Source organism: Mustela lutreola, chromosome 6 (assembly GCF_030435805.1).
Source record: "Mustela lutreola isolate mMusLut2 chromosome 6, mMusLut2.pri, whole genome shotgun sequence".
Taxonomy (NCBI): Eukaryota; Metazoa; Chordata; class Mammalia; order Carnivora; family Mustelidae; genus Mustela; species Mustela lutreola.
In genome coordinates this window covers 80732815-80756782 of record NC_081295.1, presented here as the reverse complement: position 1 = coordinate 80756782, position 23968 = coordinate 80732815, and positions in this window count along the sequence as shown.

The following is a 23968-nucleotide window of genomic DNA, read 5'->3' as shown; positions in this document are numbered from 1 at the left end:
GTTGTGTAGTATTTGGGGTCATTGCTGGACGCCCAGCCTAGAGACTGCTCCTTCCAAATTTCTAGGCATTTTGTAAACAAAATTTCCTGTATTAAACACTTTTTTTTTTTAAACACACCTAAAATGATTTTATTTATTGTCTTGGACTCTGACGCTTGACCTAAAGTCTTGTGAGGATCATATGGAATTTATCGCATGTTCTAAGGTACATTGTTAAAATATTATAGATGTATAGGAATTATTGTGATTAACACACACAAGATTTTCCATGTCATTTGTCTGGTGGAATTTAGCTAAAACATGCTTTATAAAATACCTCCTGAGGCTGTAAGAAATTAGATTAAAGTGGGTAACTCTTCACAGAGAGAAAGGAATTACTGTGTAACTAAGTCACATTAAACTTTCTGCTTACATTTTGGTTGTGGGGTCAGGGTAGAGTGGCCTGGAGGTGCAGGAAGGTGGCCTTATGCTTTTGGAGTAACTTGGGCTCTGGCTGTGTAGGAGCATTTGGTCCTGAGTGATTTCCTTGCTTCCACTCTCTATTCCTGATCTTAGCTCTCTTTGACTAGAATTTTCTGTGACAGATGTGAATTAGAAGTTTCTAAAAGTCAAAGTCCTGGGCCATTTCTTGTTTTCTCCTTTTTCTTGTAAGTGATGTCTCTCAGGAAACTTAGGGTTAGAGGTTTTGCAATTGTAAAGGATTGAGCCAATTCCTAACATCGTTAGTTATTCCAAGATGCAATCCTGGTATATTTCCTACAAGAAATCAAATTACTCAGTTAGAAAATATGATGATTCTTGAAACATAACAAGAAAGTTATACGTGCTAAATCAGCACTCTGGGTCTCCATATTTCTGAGTTATGATTAGCTTGTCTCAATGTTACCATTCACTTCATATAGCTGCCTTTAATATTTGTGGCTTTGGATTTGTGGTTAGTACAGTGAGTCAATTATAATTTTTTTTTCCCATCATCCTTGGAGAAAATGAGACTTATAAACAGTGGACTGCTTCGATCAAACTCAATCAGTTTTAAAGGAAAGATGTTCCTGGTACTATTCTGAATTGATAAGCATTTACTAAAAAACAAATGTTAGTTTTACACTGAACAAGTATGCATATTTTATGCTGCCATAGATCACAATGATGCTGAAGAGGTTTTTGATTGCAGCACATGGTGGAAATTAGAAAGATAACACCTGGTAACACTATTTAATTGTCCAGTGGATTTAATATCTGGAGGAGTAAAGCAAGATTTTACTTTATGGATTCTTTCTACTTTGACTAATGAAACGCATAATTGTACAAATTCTGATGTAGTCTGTGTTTCTCCTAGCAAGAGTTTTTCAAATCTAAGCTGAAGCCACTCTGTGAATGAGGTGGATCTCCATGGGTCAGTGGTTTTCTCAACACTTTTGAAATACAAATTGTTACCCAGGTGAATTAAAACATTGCTTAGACAACTGAAAATTTAGAAAATCATATTTTAAAAATGGTTTTAGTATTTATCTATGGATGTAATAAATGTTGGACAAGGGTGAAACGCTTCTCAATCTCTGTTAGTATTTAGATATATATCATCTGCCGGCCAATTTCTGTCTATCTACATCTCTATAACCGCCTGTATATCTGTATAATAATATTTATAAATATGTGTGTATATACAGATACAGGGATGAAATTTGAAATAATAATGATGTACCATAATAACTTGGGATATCGAACAACATTTCCTTCTCTCTTCTGTTCCTCGAGGTCATTTCCAATTTAGATTATGGAGCAGAGGCAAATTGTATTTGTTAAGGTTTAGAAATGCCCTTTTTTGTCTCCTTCTTATGCATAAAGGGCTTTGAACCATGTTGAGTGTAGAGAGAGAAGAATCAAGTTTTAGATAAGAAAGAGAGAGGGGAAAACCAGCCTGGCATTGTTTTGCTCCCCTGATCATTTGTGCTGGATGCTAAGTGGAAATATAAGAAGACTCCAGGGAGTGCAGATACCTGAGAAAAGCGGGGGATGGTCTTCTGGCTGCATTGTAGAAGTGGCAGTTGGGCAGATGTGCCCCACACCATCCTGCATTGGTAATTCAAGGAAGATAGCCATATGGTTCATTTAGATGTGAGAGAGGCCTCTGGAGCTCCTAGTCTCCAAGGTATCACCTGGTTCAAGAGTGACATGTCAGGGAGTTACTCGTAGTAAGGGACTAAAACATGAACTTCATGACTTACCTGCGAGAAGCAGTGAATGTGCAAGCTAGCAGGGCAAAAGGAGGAGAGAATAGCAGAGCAGCAGCATCTCTAAGCTTTCACCCTCCCAGCTTGCTGCCTGAAGCCAAATGTGGCCCCCTTGCCAGAGCTCCTTCTGATGTGTCTGAGACCACAGACACATGACGTGTCTGCGAAATACAGTGTAGAGAGTAGGCTGCCACTCCTCGTCACAACCTCTTCCCACTGTAGATAGGCACCCAGCTGCTGTCAGTGGAAGGCAGGTGCTTGATACACTGGGATAGTGAAAGCCAGAAGATGAGGGGGGAAAAAGTGTCTAGGATGCACTATTGAACCAAACTGTAACTGATGTACACGGTCTAAGTGATCTATTAAGTCACTGGATGGGGTAGAATTGTAATGCAAGAACTAAATTAAATTGCCTGAGATAAGTCTGGCTGTTTGGAGATCCAGTATTAGAAAATAAAATCAGTTCAAGGAAAAAAGCATTATGTTTTTAAACACCCAACTTTATGATTGCATAATACAGTCATGTTATTTGAATATCATATTTATTTTTCTGAAAATGAGATCATGCTGTAAATGCACATAATCTTTGTTTGCATGTACATCAACATTGTCATTTTTAAGCTTTTATTTATTTATTTGACAGACAGAGATTACAAGTAGGCAGAGAGGCCGGCAGAGAGGGGAGGAAGCAACTCCCTGCTGAGCAGAGAACCCAATGTGGAGCTTGAGCCCAGCACCCTGGGATCATGACCGGAGCTGAAGACAGAGGCTTTAACCCACTGAGCCACACAGGTGCCCTAACACTGTCATTTTTAATAGGTATCTAATTCATATGTTTAAATTCATGTGAGGTCAAAGATTTTTTTTATTATTGTTTTTTAAGTTATGTTCATATTTTGCATTTATAATATAATATGAATTAATGCAATATGTTATTATTATACTAGTACATAAATATCATCTCTGTATGCTTATAACACTCTTTAGGTTTTATCTTTTTTCTTATTTATTTTTTGAAATACAGTTGACAGATAATAGTACATTAGTTTCAGGGTACAACATAGTGACTCAACAAGTCATGCTATGCTCACCACAAGTGTCGGTACCATCTCTCACCATTCATTGGTGTTATAATGCCATTGACTACATTCCCTATGCTGTACCTATGACTTCTTCATTCCATAACTAGAAGCCTGTACCTCCTACTTCCCTTCACCCATTTGATCCATCTCCTCCACCTCTCCATCTCTGGTCCTCATTAGTTTGTTCTCTATATTTATGGGTATGTTTCTGCTTTTTGTTTCTTGGTTTTGTTCATATGGTATTTGTCTTTCTCTGACTTATGTCTCTTAACATAATAGTCTCTATGTCCATCCATCTTGTTCTTTTTAATGGCTGGGTAATATTCCATCATATATATATATAATACATACCTATTATGTCTTCTCTACCAATGTATCTATCAATGGACACTTCTGTTGTTTTCATATTTTGGCTATTGTAAATAATGCTGCAGTCAGCATAGGGACATGTGCATGTATCTTTTCAAATTAGTGTTTTCATTTTCTTTGGGTAAATATCCAGTAGTAGAATTACTGGAGCATGTGGTATTTCTATGGTTTCATTTTTAAATTTAATCTTTAATTTATTTCCAACTTAGTTAGGATAAGGATGAAGAGGAATCTACCTGATTTCTTTCCACATTGCTCACTCAGTGTCCTAACTCCATTTATTAAATTTTTTATCTTTTCTGTATCAACTTAAAAATCTATCCTTATCTTTACCTACTATTTTTATATATTTGTGTTATTCTTCTTTATTTCAAAAGTACCATACTTTGTAAATTACGATAAATTTAGACTACATTTTAGAATCTGGAATGACAAATCTTCTGTCATTGTTTTTCATAATTTTCCTGGATATCCAGAGAACTTTAGCATAATTTTTTTCAATTCACTGAAAAAATACTGGTATTCTGGCTAAAACAGAAATAAATCTATCGCTTAATTTGGGGGAGAATTTTGTTTCTATAAAGATATGTTCCTTTCTATCTTATAATCTGCATGTTTTCCACATCCTCATTTTCTCATTTTGCTTATATGCTTCTAAGTAAAATTTTATCATTTTCTTCAACTAAGGTCTGATTTCTTGTGAACTTAATTCCCTCTATCGTTCTTTTACATTTTGTGTTACTATTCTTAGTGAAATGTTTTTGCTTTACATTTTCTTTTTCTTTTTTAAGATTTTATTTATTTATTTGAGAGAGAGAGCGTGAGCGAGGAGAAGGTCAGAGAGAGAAGCAGACTCCCCGTCGAGGTGGGAGCCTGATGTGGGACTCGATCCCAGAACTCCAGGATCATGACCTGAGCCGAAGGCAGTTGTCCAACCAACTGAGCCACCCAGGCGTCCCTGCTTTACATTATCTAATTTTTAAAATGTATTAATTTTTGGTTTAGTTGCCCAATTTGCTGAATTTATTTTCTATTTTTAAAAGCTTCTTAGTTGGTTCATTAATTTTTTCTTCCTAGGTGAATAAATATTTAAAATATTTTCTTATATGTCAGTACTTTTTTTTTTTTACTTCAGTACTTTTCACCTGAATTTCATTTTCTTATTTAATTGCATTGACTGACTGATTCAGAATAATCATGTGTGCATTATTTGTGGAGAAAATTATTATTATCTTTGGCAAAGCAAATACGGGCATTAATGGACATGTTGTAATTTTTTTAAGGACTTTATTTATTTGAGAGATAGCGTACACAGATAAAGCAGGATTCCTGATGAACAGGAAGCCTGATGCAAGACTTGATTCTAAGATCCTGGAATCACAACCTGAGCCTAAGACAGATGCTTAACCAACTGAGCCACCCTAGTGCCTTGACATACATACAGTGTTTAAGTGTGAGGCTGGCTGGAAGAATTATGATAGATTTTTAACATACCACATCTTTCTACTCATGTTTTAAGAGATTTTCCTTTAGGAATAGATGTTAAATTTTATTAAATACTCCTTTTTAATATACCAAAAATCATTTGAGTTTTTCTTCTTATTTATTAACAATATGAATTTTATTAATACATTTGTTTATGTAACCTATGTATTCTTGAAATAAATACAAAGGATATTAACTTTGAATGTATAACTGGATTTGATTAATTTTTATTTAGGATTTTGATTGATTATATTCATTATATTCATTATCCCATGGTAGGCCCCAGTTCTGCCATGGGATCAGAGTTGGAGATGGTAAGGAAGATACTGGGAGAAGATCATTGGGTACCTTGGTGTTTTTGAAGACACTGATGCAAGTGCCAGCCTTTATCGTGGAAAAGTCTATGGACTGGTTAGAATTGTCAGCATGACAGAGTGAGCTGGAAGTCTGTACTTCTGGAGCTTGTGTGGCTAAAACAGAACTGCTGTTGGCCCATTGTGTGAATTAGGAAAAAATTTCTCTTGCTCCAGGCACATACAGTCCCATTCCAGGGTGTACAATTAGATGTCCAGAATGAGGGCATCTCAGTAGTACAGAGAATTACACAGTACACAATGTTTTGTGCTAGCATCGGGCAAAGAGGCCAAGTTTTTATCAGGGCTAAGGAGACATTTTAGAAGAAAGCCCCTTGAGAGATAGCTTATAAAGACCTCATTAAATAGGACTGTGAGATAATCATCACAGGAGAGGAATGCCGGTTTGATAGAAAAAGAATGAAAAAAAAAAAGATGATTATTCTTAGTGATACAAACAAAGATTGTCTGTAGCCTGTGGATATGATTATGCAAGTTACGTATCAAATTACCAGCCAGTAGTTATGGAAAAGGAAACTAATTCTCTACTTGAAATAAAATGAAGACAAATGTATGCCACAATGTGGGACAGGATATGGTATAGAATTGGCAGATCCTATTGAATAGCCAAGGAGAAAAAAGAAAGAAAGAGAGGGAGGGAGGGAAGGAAGGCAGGCCAAGGAGCAAATATGCCTCATATACGTTCTAAAGACTCTTCACTCACTGCCGATGGTAGTATGGTAGTATTTTTTTTTTTTTTTTTTTTTTGAATTAGCCATTAACTTAGATTTTGTTTCAGGGAGGAAAAAAAAAAATGGTCTCTTGGTTTTTAGGTTAGTGTGTGATTTACAACTGCCCTCTGTGTGTTCAAGGGAAAAAAAAATGGTGCAGTATATTACATGGGAACTCTGGAAGTCAACACTCCAAATTTGTTCCAGAGTATCTGATTTATGATAAAAGCCTGTGGCACGTTGATGCTGCCTGACCCCATGTGAAGCTGCATTTGGTATTTGGACTGTGAGTAGAATTTCCTTCATTTCCAATAACATGAAACTCAGCAGTAAATCTTCACAAGATTATTGTAACTTGGGCCAATTGGAAACTATCCTTAGGGTTTACTGAGCAGTGTAATGGCAAAAATTTCAAATCTTAGGTGATAAACAGTCAAAAAAAAAAAAAAACTCCTCCGATCTTCCTTCCTGAAAAATTCTATACAAATGGAATGATGCTTCTTACCTCAGTGTCTAGTCTTTGGATCTTTATAAAAACCACCAAGAAATGATGTCTTATTAAATGTCTAGCATCTTGAATTTAAGTGGCTAGAATATCACTAAAAAATAGATTAGTGTACGTTGCCTAGGTGCAAAACTTTATATCAGAGAAGAAACGGAGGCAGGAATCTCCAAACTGTTGTAACTTGAAAAATGAAACAAATTTAACCTACTGCAAATGGACCATGTGTATGTAAGAAAGGATATATTAATCAAACCTTACCAATTAAGGAGCTGGTACTTCACTATTAAACTCTGAGATGAATTTCAAAAGCATGGCTTGATGGAATGGATATTTACTTTATTAAGATATCATAGCAACCAATCTTTATTTGTTCTGAATGCTACATAGAGGTCATGTTGAAAGTTCTCAGCTGATTACCATCATGACAATTAATAAAGATGATTTAGCTTGTCTAGTCTAACTTCTCTGAAAGCATCAGTATCTAGAGGTAGGAGATTCTTTCTACTGCTAAACGTAGTGTCTTCTGCTGAATACATGAGAGATAAATGAATTAAAGTATTGATAATGATCCAACAAATTACTTCAAACCAATTTTAATTAATGTAAGATCTCCTAGAGTTTGTGAAATTTGAAGCTAAGGTCCTACTATTGTCTGCAATGATTTTCAATTACACTTTTGAAAGATGATTTATCTCGGGATATTATTTTATTCCAGTTTTTGCTCTGATTACTATTGCTGCTTTCTAAAATGCTGCAGATTTGGAATTTGAGGGTATGTACTTTTTGTCACTTATATAAACAGCTTATAATGCTATTATTTTGTACGTTTCTGTTTTTCAATTACTAAATTAGCATCTGCTAATGGAGCATCTGCTCTTGGAACCCTATTTTAGGCTTCTCCCCTAGTCTCCCACATATCATAATCCTATCACTCTTCAGATCAGTCACCTAGAAGTCATCCTTAATCCTTCTCATTTTCTCATAACTCAGATGCAAACCACTAGCAAGTACTATCTTCTGGCTCTACTTTCAAGTACATTCAAAACCTGACCTCTTCTCACTGCTTCAACCCAAAGCACTACCACCTCTTGCCCAGTCCCTTGTAATATCTCCTGACTGGTCACCCAGCTTCCATTTTTGTAACCTGTGAGTCCATTTGCCACATACCAGCCCCAGTAATCTTCTTAAAAGACAAATAAGATTATGTCACTCCCTTACTCAATGCTTTCCATAAGCGTCTCATCACAATAATATAAAGTCTGAACTGCTTACAGTAGCCTTACATGCTTTTTCTAACCCCATCTTATTATACTGCTCTGCCCCTTACTCACTCAGGTTCTTGGAACTCACAGGGCTCATTACCGCCTCAGGGCCTTTGCATTTTTTGTTCTCTCTGCCTAAACCATTCTTCTACCCAGATCTTTCAACGTTTCCTTAATATATTCAGGTGTTTGGTTAAATGTTCTCTGACCATTTCACTGTAAATAACCCTCATCTTTACCAGTTCCTAATCCCTTAATCTAATCCCTTATACATAAGTGTTTTTTCATACTTTTCCAGCTCAAGTTTTCATATTTGTTTGTTTACTTGTTTAATCTTGGCTCTGCCCCACCTCCCACATCCACATTCAGTAAAGCGGCATGGAGGCAGGGACTTGATCTTGTTCTCTTCTGTATATCCCGTGTCTAGCAGAGTAACTGACACGGTGGACACTCACAAAATATCTGATGAGTGAAGGTATGAATTGATACAGTAAAAAGGTAGGACGAATGGTGATGGAAAGGAGTAAACTCAAAGTCAGGGTATTTGTTTTCAGGGAACTTCAGGTCTAATCAGAGGAGAAAACCCACACCTATGCAGAAGAAAACAAAACATTATGGACTGAATGCATAATATTCAAGTAAGGCAGAGCAAAGCAGGACAGTTTATTATGTATATTACATGGAACCATCTGTCTCCCTCCTGTTTCTTTTGCATTTCTCCATACTGCCTCATATGGTCTTTGCACATAAATGTTGACTATGACTAATTGATTATTTTTAAAAATATGCAAGTATGAGTGAAGAGGAATATTGGAAGTAAAACTAAAGTCAGGGTTTGAATTACTCTGACTTACCTGTGATTTTATTTTTCCAGGCTTGATGACAAACATGTATGAATATGTATTGGCTTTTTTTTAGCTGCTGGATGTATATTAGAGCAGATTTTTATGGCATTACTAATTTTTTTAAAAATGTGCTTAAAAATCTCAATTCCCAGTGCTTTATTCCACTCTGCTGTGTCTGTGATCCTTATAAATTTTGGGAAATTAAGTTATATACTTTCCTTGAGAATCAAGTTTGTTGTAACCGGACTATATTTGTAGACTATAAGTGAATAACACAATTTACTGAATTGATCATTGATTCAGAAAATTGTTGCTCACTGACTTGGGCATAAAAACTTAACTAAGATAGAGTTCTGGCTCTCAAGAAGCTTCCATGCATTTGTTTGTTCACCTAATGTTTTCAAACAGTTGAGAACTACAGATTCCAGGCACTGTCCCAGGCATTGGGAGTACAACTATGAGCAAGGCTATCCAGGTCCCTATAGTTAGAGAACTTAAGGTTCTGGGAAACAGAAATTGTATAGATGCTGACAGATGTGATTTTATTTGAAGCAAGAGAACAGGACAGAATGGGAGCAAATAATGAGGAATTATATGCCTTTTGAGCATAAAATTTTTTGAGCAGGTCAACTTTGAGGCTCCTGGGAAGGATGAGGAATGGTTTTGAGATGAGTCCCCAAAAGAAACTTAAGGGCAAAGGTGAAGGCAGGTGAGGAAGATGGACATGCAAACAAATCACCATAGTAAAGTGGAATCAGAGCTTTAGTAGAAAAAAATGAAGTAAGTACAGAATCTGTTGGTCACACTGAAAAAAAGGAGAGATAAATAGTGTTTGGCATCAGCATAGCCTTGCTCTAGAGGAGATGCCTGGGCCTCAGGAGTGTGGATTTGCCAGATGGATAAGGGGGTAGGATTCAGCATGTGCACCATCTGAAGGTTGTAACACTATAGGAGAAAATAAACAAGTGACATGACCCAATCTCATGCAAAGTGGACCAGTGGAGTGAACTGGTCTAGGGAGCCTGGCTGGAATTCTGTGTTTTTGTCCACATGCAAGGCACCGTGATTTTCAGAAACGTGATTAATACATAGGAAAAGTGCAGGGCAGTGCTTTGGGCTGATCTGGTCCAAGAGCTGCCTGCAGCTAATTTGTGGCATGACAAAGTGCCACAGTCACTTCAGACCAGCCATTCACCCTTGCCTGGTGGCCATGCCTGGCTGAATAATGGGTACAATTTATATAACAGAGGAGGGACTTCTGTTCTAGACAGCACCGTACTTGGCTCTGGACATGGAAACAGAAATAGATCTAAAAGCTTTTCAAAATGTTTGAGAAGTACCTAAATGAACAAATAGTGTTGTATAAATGTGGGTAATGTTGGTGTTATGTAAGTATAGATAAGGTTTAAAAAAAAAAAAAAAGAAATGTGAGAAATAAATATACTTCCCTTCAAGAAAGATAGCTTAAAGATTGGTTAATAATCTGTTCAGTTCTAATAAAGTAGACCATCCTCAAGACATGTGTTGTTTACAAATAACAAAATGCATATCTGGTATTGACATCCATTTTTGTGAACAAATACAGAGTAGATTGGGAGGAGAGAAAGTCATGAAAACTACTTCATTTCTCTAAAGCAGTTTTTTTTTTTTTTTTTTTTTAAGGATTTTATCTGCTTTAGATAGAGTTGTTATTTTAAAGGACTATGATTTTCTCCGTGGTGCCCTGTTTTGAGAACATGGATTTACTTGGCTGTTATATTCAATTGCTTGCCTTCTACGGCTCTCTAAGTAACAGCGTTTTTCATATATGCAAAGAGGAAACAAGTGGGTTTGTGAAATGATGTCTTGTTGTTTGATTAGCTGTATGAAAGCTGCCTTGTCATGAGAAGTCTTAATTGGAATAATTCTTGAGCAGAACTTAGCCATGTCTTTTAGGCAATGCTACTATTTAAGGCTATGCTTGTGCCCTAGCCAAACAGATGTGTTTATTTACATGTCTGATCTAAACAGGAAGACAAAAGGGCTCTGCCCACAGCCTTGTACTCCCTCTAATACAGAAGAAAGGGGAGGAGAGACGTGAACAGTTGGGGATCATGGAAATGAGAGTGGGAATGAAGAAAAGCCCCGTAGGTGTGAGTCGAACTGAGGCAGCTGTGCTTTCCCTCAGCACTGAAACCGCTGCGTGGGGACTGCAAAGGACCAGAGGGAGAGCTTGCTGGTGGCACTGGCGCAGGACAGGTCATCTTCTCTCTCTTCCCTGAGAAGGCGTAGCTGTGTCATTGTCCTGCCTGTGCAAAGATGCTGCTGCTGGGGCACTTTGAATCCCTGTAAGTTCAGGGGCAGCAAAACACAAAGACGTGTCATGGTTGCAGCTGTGGCTGCATGCGAAGGGAAGCCAAGAAGCTGCTTCTCTTTAAATGTGGATGAAAAGCTTTGGACAGCTGGAGAAGCTTTACAGGTCAATCTAGAGTAGACCCGTAGTAGGACCCGTAAATCTAGAGTAGATAGAATGGAAGCAGCCAGAGGTTTTTAGGGAATACAGTGAGAGTGGTGGAACGGGGATCAGGAGAGATCCTTACCCTACGTAGGAGCAGCCAGGGATGTGGGGATTGAACCACATGTGGCAACAGGAAAATGAAGAGTTCTATTTTTCCTTCACTACAACACCTTCCTTCCTGCTATCCTTCCTTCCAAGATTTCATTTATTTATTTGAGAAGGAGGGAGAATAGAAGCAGAGGGAGAAGCAGGCCCCTCCCTAAGCAGGGAGCTGGACACAGGTCTCAGTCCCAGTGTCCCAGGATCATGACCTGAGGCAAAGGCGGATGTTTAACCAACTGAGCCACCCAGGCTAAAACACACTTCTTAAAAGTATCCTGTGGGGTATCTGGGTGGCTCTTTTTTGGGTATGTGTCGGACTCTTGATCTCGGCTTAAGTCTTGATCTCATGGTCATGAGTTTGAGCCCCACATTGGGCTCCACGCTAGGCATGAAGACTATTTAAAAAAAAAAAAAAAGGTGTCCTGGATTAAGATTTTCGTCTTCTTTCTCTTTTTAATCTCTTTCCTTTACACTTAATCACATTATACAATAACAGAAACCTTAAGCAGAAAACAAAACCCAAAGATTATAGTATCAGAGATGGCTTTAGAATTTGTACCCTGTTTCTACAGAGTGAAGGAAAGGGTGTCATCAGTTGTAACTATTTCTTGAAAAAATATTAAGTTATAGTTCCTATAGTCAAAGCTTAGAAAAACAGATATAAAATCACAGATACACACACACACCTATAGAAAAAAAATGTATCCTGTAACTTTGTGCCACTTATATTTGGGTTCTAACTTGGGGCTCTTTATCAAATTTTGTTCTCTGAAACTCATTGTCGCAGGAAGTGAGAGGATAGCTTTACTAAAGAGAATTAATAGCCCAATTTTAGTATGACTTTTCTTTAAGGGCATTGGTCTTATGTGTTTAAGTGGCACCAGAAGCCAAGTCTGGATTGAGTCAGCTGAGGTTTTGTTATGTTTTGTTTTTAATTGGTTTGTTTACTTGTTAATATTAGGGCCTGGGTCTTTCTGCTTAATCCTAAATATTTATGATTTATTATGGATAAATAATAAGAAAGGCAGGAATACTCTACATTGGTGATGAGGCAGCATGAAAAGCTGAAAGGTAAATATAACTTGTGCTTTTTATAACACACCTTGATAGGCCAAATACATATTTGCACATAGATTTGGATTGAATTGAAGGTGTGCTCTGGAATTCTGAGGTTCCCTTAAAATTTCTTGTATAGTTTTGATATACGTGTGAGTGTATATGTGTTTATTTGTGCCAGCGTCGAAAACTGAAACTGAGACTGATTTTATGTAATAAGAGGATCCTAGATACAGATTTTGGGGGTTGGAGTAAAACTGCATATTCATAAAACTCTATTTCCATCAGTAACAACAACAACAAAAAGTGTTGTCCTTATCTCCACTTTTCCTTACTTGGTTTTTGGAAAGGGAAGAGCTCCAGAATGAGTAGCAGGAGGTGACAGGGTTAGGATCTGTTAGCCTTTATATTTTTCCATTGATGAGGGGCCACGGTGCCTACCATTACAGTTTTCCCAAGTGTTTGCAGTGATATGAATCTGTTTACATGTTTAGTGGGGACAGTGTTTCCTTTAGAGGAAGTGTAGTTAAAATATGCATTGCCTTCAGTTCCACCATGTTTGTTTTTAGTGTAAAGGTTCGTTCAAATATAGTAGCTGCTTTCTTGGTAAGCAAAACATTCTGACACGTGAACTGTCTTGATCTTTGGCTCGCTGCTCTGTTTACTAGCTGTGTGTGCCAGAAGCTGCCACTGGTCCCTAGTGATGGGAGCACCAGCACCCTAATCCTGTCTCTTAGGTGGTTATTTTTACAGCACTGTCTTGTCCTTTAAGATAGTTATATCCACCAGATCTTAGGCATTTGGAGAAGTTACCAGTCAATGCTCTAAATTGAAAAAGGAAAGAGATGGAAACAGTAGAACAAAGAAGGCAATTTTTCCTGTTTTGGGAACCTCTTGCATACTGCCCTGTGGTTATTTCAAATGTTTGCATTTGTGCAGAGAGTAAACGGGCCTTTCTCTACCAGAATGTAAAAAACATGGTTAAGTAGAAGAGTAAACAGTATGTTGCACTAGGGTCTATTTTTATTTTTGAATTAAAACCGAGGTGGTTTTATTGCATGTAAGAGCTCTTTTCATTTTATTTTTTTAAATCAAGTATTTTGACTGCTCTAAGCACAAACTGGAGAGCTTGTCAAGAGAGCCTGGTGGTGGGTATTACGGAGGGCTCACATTACATGGAGCACTGGGTGTGGTGCATAAACAATGAATCTTGAACACTGAAAAAATAAAATTAAATAATAAAAAAAAAGAGAGTGTAATGACCTGCAACACATGGTCTAAACAAAATAGACTCCTAGGAGTAATCATATGACGATGATATTGCCTCCATGTTTCTCCCCTCACCTTAGATGATCTGTTCAGTGGAAGTTCAGTGAAAGATTTAGAGTTAGAATTTCCTAGGCTGTCTGTGAACTTGTTGATTTGATGTATTGAAAATGATAATTTATCTCTTCATCTCAGTTCTAAATTTCTTTTTAGCTCAGCAAGCTGGTTCCATTTTGTTTTCTTCCCCTACACGACTGAGAAAATAAGTTTATAAATTACCTGAGTACTCTGGGCTATTTCAAAGATCAAGAAAGAGAATTTTATTTTCATTTCTCATGAATGATATATAATATTTGAAGAGTAGGAAAATGATCATTGAATATGGACATAACTAATTAAAATATTATATTCAGGACTGAGATTGAAATGTAGCTAAAGAGAAAAATCTTACAGATGCTTAAAATCTGTGAGACTTCTAAATTAGCTGAATCCCCAGTGAATCTTCATTATCGACTAGAGAAAATTATATGGTATTCTCTTTCTTTGCAAGGCTTGAAAATTATTGAATTGATACTAAAAGCTTGCAGAAGGTAAGGGAACTTTCTCAGAGGCAATTATGCGGCATGTTGCTACTGAAATCTAAGTTTCTCCCATGTGTGACAGAGTTTTAAATGAAACTAAAGAAAACAAAATGTTAAAAGAGATCATCATAGTCTTGTTTAGAATTAGTGCATACTCACAGGGTTTGAGAATGGTGGTTGAATATAGATGTCTCAGAATAGGGCTTATCTGCCAAATGACAGATGATCCAAAGTGAGAAGAGGAAAGGCTCAGGAAGATGCAGTGGAGGGTAAGGCCGGTTCTGGAAAGAGCTGAGCAGCTGTTTCGTGGTTGTATTAACACTGATCATTAGTAGAACCTCTTTTTCATTCTGCCACATTCATTTGTTATTGTTTTTGCTTTTGTGATGATTCAGTGATGCTCTTTATTAGAAAGGATGGAATCTGCATAAAGGTTCATTACATGAAAATATTCTGAAAGATTTAGGCTGAATTAAATAGTGTTTTGGATAGAGGACAATAATACTTTGTATCGCACATTAGTTAAAAAAAGTTTGAAAATTGATTTTTTTTTTGTTGTTCTTCAAAATACTATTGAGACATGTCATTGTGTTTTGCTATTAGAATTCACTTAAAAGGGGCTCCAGAGAGATAAGGAAGCCAAAGAAACTTCATCATGAATTGTCAATTATGACCTTTTAATTTACCCAGTATTTATTTATTGTTTGTTAAGTTCACTTTATTGACTTATACAACAAAATGCACTCCTTTTAAGTGTACATTAGTAGACTTTGACAAATTTAAAACCCTGTGTAAACACCATCGTAATCAAGATGCCAAGCATGTCCATCATCTTCAAAAGTTTTCTTATGTCCCTTCCCACTCAATCCATGCCACCTTGGTTTAGGTAACCACTGAATTATTTCCTATATTACAGTTTCATATTAAATGGCATCACAGAGTATGTACACTTTTGTTTGTAGCTCCTTTCTCTTGGTGAAGTGCTTTGTATATGCATTTAAGTTATGTGTTTTAATAATCCTTTCTTTTTATTGATGAATAATATCTCATATAAATATGCCACAATTTACCTACTTTAAAATTTGAGTTGGTTTGCTTACTATGAACAAATGTTTGTTCATAATGCTGTTGGAATGTTTGTTTGTAGGTCTTTGTGTGAGCCTATGTTTTAATTTCTCTTGGGTGAATACCTAGAAGTAGAATCGTTGGATTATGTGGCAAGTGCATATTTTGGTTTATTCTAAACTGTTAAATTGTTTTCCCAAGAGACTGTGCCATTTTACATTTCCTCTAGAAATATATGTGATTTCCAATTGTTCTATACCCTTGTCAAGACTTGACATTCTCAGTGTTTTTTTTTTCTTTTTTAATTGCCATTGAAATGGATGTGTAGCATTTTGTGGTTTTAATTTGCATGACTAATAACAGTAAGCATATTTTCATGTGCATATTAATAATTATATAGTAATTATACACACACACTTATATGGTTCAGGTCTTTGCCATTTTCCTATTGACTTGTCTTACTGAATTGTAAAAGTTCTTTATACATGTTGGACACAAATTATTTTCAGATATATGTATTATGTGATTATTTTCTCCCAGTTAACTTGATTTATTTCTTAAATGTTTTTAAAGAGAATAAATTTGAAATTTTGACAATGTTTATCTTTGTTTTCCTTTTATGGTTCATATTTTTTTATTGAGATACTAACCTTAGTTAATTCTACCACCATACATATGCAATGATCCAAAACAGAAATTTGATCATCCTTGACTCATCTCTTCATAGTTGTTGATTTTGCCTTTTAAATATCTCCAGACTTCATCCACTTTACTCAGTCCTCAATTCTGTTCACCTAGTCCATTCAAGGATCCAGACAATAATCCTCTCTTGTCTGGATTGCTCTAATAGTGTTCTTAGGTGATCTTTCAAAAATTTTAACCTGAACACAATATTTGCTGCTTAAAACCCACCAGTAGATCTCCAGTGTTTTTAGAATAAAGTATACATTTTTAAATATAGCTCCTAATGACCTGGATGTAACTTATATTTCCAATTTCCTCTTTTTCCACTTTCTTCATCCCGTCCCTACCTGCAGTGTTCAACTCTTTAGCCATGATGAACTATTATCATTTCCTCAACAACTCTAAGCTTTTTCTCAGTTGCGTATCTATTTCCTACTCACTCCAGACTAGATAATATGGCTCTGTCTGTGTTTTCCATTTAGTGGGGACTATAAATAGACAAATAATGATCTATTTCAAGAAAGCGGGATTAGTTCTATTAAAAGGACCTCACAAAAAGAACACTTTCAGATGGGAAGTATATTTTATGCTTCAAAATCATCTGTTATGATAGAACTTTGTGATGTACTTCTGGATATGCTCCATATACTGCACTCCATACACTAAAGTCAGAGAACAAGGATTATTAATAGTTTCAAATAGTCTCAATCAAGGCCAGTGGGTAAAGTGAGCAGAGGCCCTTAGGGGGCAGCAGAGGACCATATACCAAGAAAGCTATGGGAGGGGCACGTGTGTAGGCAACTGGACTTCCTTGTGTCACTAGCCAGGAGGCGAAACTAAGTCTTTCTATTCGTCAATTGTAAACAGGGATAAAAGCTAAAGGAAATGAATGTAAAAACTCACAAATTCAAATGCCTATTGGGGTGTAACAAGCAATATACTTCTGGGAATGAGACCAGTGTAAGATAAAGCCTGATTAAAGATCTGCTACCAACTTGAGAATGCATGCTTCACCTGCAAATGGATGAACCAAGATTTGTTAACCAATTAGCTTGCAGCATCTCTGCACATGTGCTGCAAATCTGTGACCCTAGACTGGCAGACTACATTGAGCCACACAGGGAACTCCATTTGAAGATGGGAAAAGAAACATTCATCAGCAGGGAGAGCTAGAATCAGGGTTAGAACAAAGAGGAAATGAGGACCGAGCTGAGGTAATCGTACAGGGTAAGTTAGGATTGCGTTGGATGGTGTCATGAGGGAATGGATATGTGTTAGGCATCTACTATGTGTATTAGGAAATACGTACACAATGTTTTAATAGTAACAGTGTTGTTTACTGGGCACTTATATTGGATCAGGCATTTTACTGGGTGTTACACACATTTTACATAGTTTAATTGTCAGAACATGTTGTAAGTATTGCGTTTTTTCCCCCCATTTAACCAACAAGGCAATGGACTTTGGAAAGGTTAAGTCATTTGTTTGAAGTCAGGGCTGCCTGAGAGATAGAAAGATAGATAGATAGAGAGAGAGAGAGAGAGAGAATGGGTATAGAGGTAAATGTTTTTTGCTGGGCCCATCTATATAAACAATTTTGAGACATCTCAAATCACTTGAAAGCAACCCACGAGCCAGGCTGTTCTGCAACCAGGCTTTTCACTGGCCCCTGAAGGAAATGTAGGAGTGAGAAACTTTTCCCTTCTTTCCTTCTAGGTTCTTTAGCCAGTCTAATGATTTAATTGACATAAGAGATTAACAGGAGAAAAATTTTGTATGTATGGGAGTCCCATTAAAAAATATAAAACTCCCCAGAAATTAGGTAATTGAGGATTATATACCACCCAGAGATAAAGAGAAGAGGGTAGGGTTCTGGGGCTACAAAGGGGAGGAAGACAATTCACAGGAAGATGAGAAGAGCAAATGATCGGTAAACAAAATTTGCCATGCCACAGAGATAAGTATTTCTGATGTTAAAAAGTTATTTCTGGTAACAGCTCTCTCCTGGTATAGGCCTCCTATTCAAATTCTTTCAGGCAGTTAAGGGGGGGGGGGCAGTTAATATCTCTTCCTGAGTCTGCTGGGCCCTGATTGTCTTCAGTTCAAAATAACCCACTTGCCAAAGTGACACACTTTGGGGTGGTTCTGCTCCCCCTTAGAAATAATAGACAGGAGTCCTGGAGCTCTTTGTGCCATTTGGCCAGCCCCACATATGAGAGATGGGCTGATGGTATAGGTGGAGGACTAGAAATCTCCCTGAAGGGGAGGAACAGGCTGGAGGTGGGTGGTCTCGTGGTAGGATCTTCTGGTGAATAGAGCCCATGTAGATTGGTCTAGATAAAGGCCCCCTTCCTGGAAGGTTCTATTTCCAGGCACTCTTTGGGAGCTTGGAAATTTTAAAGAACACAGGTTTTAATTTCACAGGCCTTCTTACATGTGGCTTTTCTGCAATAAGTATGGTACAATGCTATAAATTATTTTCTCTTCTTCATGATGTTCTTAGTATTTCCTTTCTTCTAGCTTACTGTATAGAAAGAATAGTTTTTACTACATACAACATACAAAATATGTGTTATTTGACTGCTTATGTTACCAGTATGACATCCTGTCAATAGTAGACTACTAGTAATTAAGTTTTGGGAGATTTGAAAGTTATACATGGATTTTTGCCTGCATGGGGGGTCAGCACCCCAACCGGTGCCTTGTTCATGGTCGACGGTACTCTGAAGAGTAGGGTCTCCTGTGTATGGCCCAGGGAGGGGCCCTACTTGCTGGATTTAAGGGCAGTATTGCCCCAAATTACACATTTAGTAAAGATTACAATGCAAGTCTTTACCCAGTAAAACATCATTCACAAGTCAGTGTTAGATCAGACTTTACAGATGACATAAATCATCTCTACTGTCCCTCTATATTCTCTTCTATCCTGGCCAGGACATTATAGGCCAGGACTATAGGACCTATATAGGCAAAGTACATTTCCTCCATCTCCATTTCTCCTCCTCCTACTCCTCTCCTTTTCTCCTTCTCCTCCTTCTCTTCCTTCTCCTCCTTCTCCTTCATCTTTGTTGTCATTGGCTTCCTCCTCTTCCTCCTCCTCCTCATCACCATTATTTTAAATTTACAATATGTTGGGGATAGACACCTTTATTAAAAAAAAATCTATAAAAATTCCCAGCAATATCAAATTTCTGTTAAAGGTTTTAAACATCATCTCTCAGTTTCTAGACTTTCTTTACTGGACCACGTAGGTCCAGCCTCCTGCTTTAAATAGCCTTGGTCTGGGCCCCTGGGTGGCTCAGTGGGTTAAGTCTCTGCCTTCAGCTTGGGTCATGGTCTCAGGGTCCTGGGATCGAGGCCCGCATCTGGCTCTCTGCTCGGCAGGGAGCCTGCTTCCTCCTGTCTCTCTCTGCCTGCCTCTCTGACTACTTGTGATCTTTCTCTCTCTGTGTCAAATAAATAAATAAAATTTAATAAATAAAAAAATAAATAAATAGCCTTGGTCTAACCCAGTGTCAAGAACTTCTCCCATTCACTCAGGACTCCTAATTGTCATGTTTTCATAATTATCTATTGAAATAGACAAAAGTATACATGTGCCTGGCAAAGTGACAACTTCTTAATGCTACATCCAGATAGTTGAGAACTGGAGAAGCCTTGACTTTGACTGGAACTATTTACACTTCTTCATCTCTTCATCACTTAACTGAGACATTTTGGAGATTTTGGCTTAATATTTGTGGTAGAGGTGATTTAGATCTATAGAGGATTGGAGATTGATAGTTTCCTGTGATTTATGTTTTTAAGTTTGACTTCTTATCTTCCCACACATCTCCAGATGTGGGTGGTTAACTTCATCAGCTACATAAGAATATTTTTGTAATTTTCATTTGAGTGATTTCCCCTGGTTACATCTGGTTGGATGGGTATGAATTACCATTTATAGAAAAAGATTGTGATGGCTGTGTCTGCCAGATTTTACATCTCTACATTCATGTAATCATTTATATGAAGCTTCCTTTAGTGGGCAACAGCTCACAGTTGAGGGAATTTGTCTATAATAAACCACTTGGCTTATGTTACATCAAATTAGATCAGATCAATTTCCTTCATTTTTAATTCTTTCCACATCACATCAGAATTTTCCTTAAATGAGATGCCTGTAAACAGATCTGGCTCCTTAAGGGTGATAAAAAAAATATTAACATAAATGTCAAACTGTTTTTTGAGAAAGGAGATTTTCCTTTTGTGAATGATCAGTTGAGAAATGGCAGCATGTAGAGCTAGGATTATGGGAATATTTGAAGAGCAAAAAATAATATCCAAGATATAATATTTATACTTTTCCTAAGTTAGTTTATATATTTTTGAGTCAGAAAGCTTGCTTGGTCCTTAACTTTTAAGGAAAAGATGCTGCTATTTCAGAGAAAGTATAGAAAACCATGTTTTATTTAGAAAAGAAACAAGAGTCTAAGTGAGCATTAATATTGGAAGGCCTCCTGTGGGTATACCACTTTATAACGCTGATTTCCTGCAAGCATATATCAGTTTGCATTAATGTGCATATAGATAGGTGTGCCATCTGTTACAGTTTCCAATGCCAGAACACATTTCTATGGGTTTTCTTGAATCATACTAATTCAGAGAGTGTCTGTGATTCTTCATAAACTTGCTGACCAAACAGGTTAAGAAGAGATTCAATTTACCTCCTGACATATCATTTTTTTCCCTTTCAAATATTACCTAAAATCTTCCTGTTCTTGAAATCCTTATAGGATTTATTGTCTTCTCATTTGGAATTTTCATTATATTTCCATTCATCTTAATGATCTTTCTTGTGTATGTGTGTTCTTTCTCTGTATAATTATCGAGTAATAAAAACTAAGTGATAACTCTGGGTGTTGAATGGCTGAATCCATTTTTCTCTGGTCAGAGAAGTGAAAGTAATCACTTGGATAATATGGAAAATCTTAGAAAGAACAGATTACTTAAATTGATTCCCACCAAGGTAAAATTGCTTGGTGAAATGTTACATAGTCATTGAATGTGTAGAGGACCAAGTCACTGATTAGTAACTATAATTTGTGATGTCTGATGTTAAGATGCACTTGATATGTATGGTAAAAGGAGAAAGACAAAAAAAAAAAAAAAAAAGGAGAAAGACAACAAAAGACTTGCAGCTCAGTAGCCCATGAAATCTTTGGACTATTAGACTTGTCAAAACATACTAAATATTAAATAACTCTCAAATAGTTTTTTTTCAGACAACTCAATGATCAACTCAGGAAAAGCAGCAAACATGAAAATTCTGTGACTTGCACATCCTTGGAGGACCGTTCATATGTTCATATGTTTGTAAGTTTTGTATCATAGCTACAAGTCACAGGAAAATCAACAAGAAAAGAAAAATTGTGGTATGTGTGAACCAACTGATATTTTAACCTCAAATATTTTCTTTTTTAAAAAAATAAGGTGAATATATTAATGTTGATATTCATGCACATAAATGGGTCAGCTGATATTTTTTTAAATCTTTTTTTGCTTTGTTTTGCTCTGTTTCTAAAGTCACTGGCCAGACACTGGAAAGGTAGTATACTAAGACTCTAAATATCTATAAAGTCGGTCTTTATTAGTTCCATGTAGAAGGCCCTGAGTCTGACAGAGTATGTAACATATGGTAAGTATTCAGTTAATATATGGTAACAATGATGGATTTGGGGCCAAATATATTTTGAGAGGTTGAGCTTTATTCAGTACTTATCTCAGACAAGATGCTAAACATTCTACATAGATTTTTAAAAGTTCATTGTTAGACTAGACCTATGAGATACATATTATTATCTTTTCAGAGATGAAAACAAAACAAAATGGCAGGGGACATAAACAAGAATCTGAGATTTAGTGATATGGAGCACCATTGTATCTCTCAAGTGGAATCCTTGAGCCCTGGTTTGAACCAAGGCATTCTAACACTAGAGCTCACTCTCCCAAGTGACCGCTTCTTTATTCTGCCTTGCCACCTGATGTTATGGAGATGTGGTAATTCCATCGAAGAGGTAATTTAAAGGAAGGACTGACTTCAAGAAAGGGGACTATCAGAGAAAACACATCTTTGTGGAACATTTTTCTATGGCAGCAGGAAGTTTTGATTTCACAGAAGATGGCTTGCTGGATGCCAGTTTAATTAGTCAACATCCTCTTGGGTCTTGATGTAGTTGTTAACTCTCTCTACCATGGGATCGAAAATTATATTTGTTTCATGCAGCTGTCAGAGAACCCTAACAAAATACCGTATAGCTGGTGAGTTGCTTCCTAAATGTTTTATGCTGTTTTCAGAGCACAGAAATGAATTGAGTATGCTGAGAAGTGATGCAGTGTAAGAAGGCAGGCAGATGGTTCTGCTTAGCCATAACCTAAGTGACATGTACAATATCGAACTGTATAAATGGATATGCTGAGACTGATTGTCTCTCATAATCTTTCTCTTCTCTTTATGAAACCGAGTGTGACTAGTTCTTAGCAACCAGCTAGAGTACAATTGTAGTCTAGAACCATGATTTCTCACGGTGCTCATTTCAAGGTGAAATGTCTGGAGCAGGGAGCAGATTCTCCATATGTCACTGGCCTACCTCGCTGTTTCCCACACAGTCTTCAGCAGAGGTGTTATATGATTTCCAGAAGTTAAGGACCATGTTTGTCAGGCAGCAAGTGTATACCATACATTATTTCTTATAGGTAAAAATTACTTCTTGCCGGTTAAAATATTTAGAGCTTCTACGCGAAAAACTATAGAATAATGCTACATGCATGTTTCCTAGAAAAGTTTGAAAAAGGAAATATCAGAATTCTTAAATTTTAGTTCATTCCTAACCATTGTCAAGCAGAGATCTGACTATTTTAGTATACTCAATAAGTATCCCCAATTTATATGACATTTCTGTTTTTACAGTCTAGGAATACTTCAGCAGATTTGACACTCATCAGAATTCTTCTTTTGATTTTTTTCCACCCCGTTTATATATTTTGCTATATTTTACTCTGAACTATTAATGCTCTCTAAATTGTAGGATATTGTCTTTATCTTGCCCTCACCCTGTTATTTTTATTATTGCAATTCACCAATTAGTTGTATAATGTGTTGACAGTTTAATTATTATTATTGTGCCTTAAACATTGGATTAAACCCAAAAGATCAGAATATTCTTTTTTAAGAAATATCATTCTGAGCTTCTTGTTATCTTGTTGCTCTGTCCCAGTGTGCATAGATGCAGAACCATGCTAGCTAGAATAGGATCAAAGTCAGCCATGTCTGCAGAACAATTTCAGTTTTTGTGATATTTGCATTTTATTATTTTTATGCTGTAATAACATCTGATCTTTAGGAAAGAGTTAAAAAAAAAAAAACCAAACCCATATCTCTTCATCTTAAGAAGTAGCTGCCTGCCAGACCTATTTTTTGATCAAATTTATAGCATAGGTGTCAAACTAAATTGCTTTTTACTTCAACACCAGTGTTTTGTATATTAGAGGTAACCTCCATGCACTAGAAGCTATTTACTTCCGTGACTACTTCTCTTTCTGACAAGCATCTATCTCTTTACCACTTAGTGCCCACTAGTGAATCTTACTTGGTTTTGGACGGAGAACTGGGAAAACCAATTATCTCAGCCTTGCACATTTCCCCGATCAAGGATCAGTCATGTGCTTTAATCGAGGTGTCATGTAATGCCCATGTTGCTTCTTGCTTTGAGCTGAATTGCTGCAACTGTCTATCTTACTTCGACTATTCTTGAAAACATATCCACATCTGTCTGTTTTTATTGCTTAATTCATGGGCATAAACTGCACATGGGT